Source organism: Beta vulgaris, chromosome 2 (genome assembly GCF_026745355.1).
Source record: "Beta vulgaris subsp. vulgaris cultivar EL10 chromosome 2, EL10.2, whole genome shotgun sequence".
NCBI classification, from domain to species: domain Eukaryota; kingdom Viridiplantae; phylum Streptophyta; class Magnoliopsida; order Caryophyllales; family Amaranthaceae; genus Beta; species Beta vulgaris.
In genome coordinates this window covers 14,505,514-14,509,177 of record NC_079203.1, presented here as the reverse complement: position 1 = coordinate 14,509,177, position 3,664 = coordinate 14,505,514, and the positions used below count along the sequence as shown (strand labels likewise).

The 3,664-nt window shown below is 41.7% G+C and overlaps 1 pseudogene; it reads left to right on the top strand.

Moving 5' to 3' along the window:
* Positions 1-1,437: 1,437 nt before the first annotated feature.
* Positions 1,438-3,248, top strand: LOC109134440 (uncharacterized; annotated as a pseudogene).
* Positions 3,249-3,664: the final 416 nt, after the last annotated feature.

Here is a 3,664-nt window from a genome sequence, read left to right as displayed (position 1 = left end):
AAGAATGCAAGCATTGGTGCTTAGACTTTAAAAAGGACCAAGGTATCCAATGGGATGACTTTAATCAGGAGCTTGTAAAGGCTCAAAGTGAGCTCTCGGGAAGAGAAAAGAGAAGTAACGAAAGGGAAAAGAGAAAGGAACTCAAAGTGTCCACGGACGTGAGATTAATTTTCTGGAAGCAAAGGGCACGTAACAAATGGGATCAGCTAGGAGATCAACCATCAAAATTTTTCTTCAAAAGCATGAAGATGAGAAAGGGAGGCAATGAAATTAGAGCAATTAAGGACTCCATGGGGAGTTGGACTGCAGATGAGGCAAAAATTAAGGAGGAGTTCTCCTCTTATTTTGAGAACTTATTCAACCCGGAAGATGCAACGGTGGACAATGTAGTCAGAAATGAATGGCATGATGAGATGCCACGACTGTCGAGTGAACAATGTGCTCACCTGGAGGTTCCCTTCTCCTCAGAAGAAATTAAGCTCGCAGCATTTAGTATGGAGCCTCTAAAGTCTCCAGGTCCAGATGGATTCCCTCCGATCTTCTACCAAAAGAAGTGGGACACTATTGGAGAGGGAGTGTGTCAAGCAACAAAAAATTTCCTTGAAGGGGGTTTTATACTAAAAGAAACAAATAAGACCTTTATTGCCCTAATACCAAAAGTAAGTAGACCGGAAACTGTGGGACAGTTTCGGCCTATCAGCCTGTGTAATACATCATATAAGGTGATAGCTAAGTGTTTGGTAAGAAGGATCCAGCCCCTGTTGAACTCCTTAATAGGGCAGTTCCAAAACGCTTTCGTCCCAAGAAGATCAATAACCGATAATTGCATCATAGCGCATGAAATGCTCCACAAGGTGAAGAAAGCAAAGAAGAATGAAAAATTTAGCATGGTGCTAAACCTTGACCTCAACAAGGCATATGATAGGGTTCGATGGGATTTCGTGAGGGAAGTGGTTACTACAATAGGGTTCCCAGAAAAATGGATACACCTTATAATGGAATGCATCTCTTCTGTTACATATTCAATCTTAGTTAATGGTGAGCCTACAAAAAGTTTCAGGCCAAGAGCTGGGTTAAGACAAGGAGACCCACTGTCTCCATATATTTTCATTCTGTGCATGGAAGTTTTGTCGCGAAGAATAGTGCAGCAGCAGAATTTGGGACTCATAAAGGGGCTTAAAGTCATAGGAAAGCACCGGAGGTGTCGCACTTACTATTTGCAGATGATGCCTTGTTCTTCTTAAAGGCACGCTGGAGAATGCTTGGAGTATCCACAAAAACCTGGAGGCTTTTTGCTCCATGTCGGGTGAGATGATAAATAACCAAAAATCGTACGCAGTGTTTAGCAAGAATACACCCAAGAAATTCATAAGGATACTTAGTAAGGGGATGAAAGTGGGAAACAAGGAAAAATTGGGTACATACCTAGGGTGCCCTATGGATGTGACGGGGCACTCCACACAAGTGTTCTAGGACCTGCCTCAAAAAATTGCAAACACGATAACGTCTTGGAGCTTTTCCTCCCTAAATCAAGCAGGTAAGTTGTTATTAATAAATAGTATTCTTATGGCTTATGCTTCTCACGTCATGGCTATTTTCTTGTTCCCCAAGAAAGTGCTTGCTGCCTCCACCTCAATCCTTCTGAAATTCTGGTGGAAATCGAGTAAAGATAAGAAACCAATTTACTGGCGGAAGCGTAGCCTTCTTGAGAAACACAAGTGTGAAGGGGGTTTAGGGATGAGGAACTTGCTGGCTGTAAACAAAGCACTCTGTTTAGGCAAGCGTGGCGCATGCAGCGCAATCCCCACCTGCTAGCCAGCCAAATCTTTAGAGCGAAATACTCAGAGTCATGGTTCACAAATAGTATGAGGGGAAAAATACCAGGTGCGTGCTCATGGGGAAGTAGAAGTATTATGAAAAGTGTCCAGGCCATGGCCCCTGGGGTGGGAACCTTGATTGGGAATGGAAAGGATACAAAAATTCGTGGCCCCAAATGGGTAGAAGGAAAGCAGGTAGCTTGTGTAGATCAAATGGACGATTTGCAAGATACACAACCGGAGTGGGTGAGTGATCTAATAAGTGAGAATGCTTGGAAGGAAGAAATGTTGGATAGATGGTTTGGACGGGAGGAAGCCATGAACATAAGAGCCATCCATATTCCTTTGGTGGAATGTAAAGACGAGTATATCTGGTTAGAATCACAATTTGGCCAATACTCCCAAAAATCAGGTTACTGGTCCATAATGAGAAACTCTTGGAGTAAACCTAACTCCATTCTCTTCTGGAAGAAATTCTGGAATCTAAAACTCTGGCCAAAATGGAAGTTCTTCTATTGGAAGCTAGTTAATGGTGCTCTTGCCACCAGAGTAAACCTTAGGAAAAAGAAAATCCTAAGCGAGGCTCCATGTGCATTATGTGGACAGGAGGAAGAGTCTGATACTCATTTATTTCGAGACTGTGAAATCACAAAAAGAATCTGGGCGGCTTCAGACCTAGGAATCATAAACTTGGACAAGTGCAAGGTGCCAATTTCAAGATGGGTAAGGAATTGGATTTGGTACTTCATGATGAGTGACTCAGCAGGAAACGAAGGGAGCTACGAGTTTGTGGCGATTCTATGGAGTATTTGGATTTTTAGAAATCAATGTATCTTCAAGCCAAGAAACGAAACTGAGCCAAAGGTAGTGTTTGATATAATTCAAGACTGAAAGATCAGAAGTGAACTAAGCCAAAGACCAAAAGAGAAAAAAGAAGATCAGAACTGGTTCCCTAAAGTTCAAAGGGCATATGAGCAAGTAAACTGGAGCCAAAATTGGAACAGCGTCGAGGCAAGGTTTCTACTGATTGTAGACGGAGCATGGAAAGGAAACAGCAAGGGGCAGTGTGGATCAAGTACTGCAGCTTATGGATGGGTACTGATGGAGAGGAAGGAGGAAATAGATAGAGGAGGGCACTGCGTTCATGCAAAAACTGCAGTTCAGGCGGAAGCCTTGGCAGTCCTATACAGCCTACGGGAAATAATGGTTAGAGAACCAAGGGAGCTAGAAGTATGGACAGACTCTAGAACACTTGTGGTGGGCCTGAGGGAAGGAAGTAAGACTGCATACCCAATCAAGAATATTTTGCTTGACATAAAAGATCTAGTTAGTAGAATTAGCAGTATTAAGATAACAAAAGTGGAAAGAACAAAAGTGGTAGAAGCTCATAATATTGCCACAAAGCTGAGGAAAGTGGGCACTAGGATGTAATTTTTCTTCTTTTATCTATATTGTTGCCAAAAAAAAAAAAAAAAAAAAAAAAAAAAAGAAAGCAACATTTCTTTAATGCATATCTCCTCCATGTCCTCAGTTGTGCTTACTCAGGGTCGAGGTCTCCGTTCTTTGTTTTGTTTTATACATTTAGGGGTTGTTTGGTTCACTATTTTTGGGTTTTAAGAAACGGAATCAATTACCGATTCCCTTTCTTCTTGTTTGGTTCAACCCCTCATCAATCCCTTATCATTACTTGATGGTAATGGATTCCCCCAATTTGTTACCTTCCCTCCCCCTCAAGTAACAAAATCCATTACTTGAAGTTAATGGTTACCCTTCATTTCCATTCATTAGCTTGAAGCAAACACTCAATAAAGGTAACTATTTTTGTTACTATTCCCCTCCTCTATTTG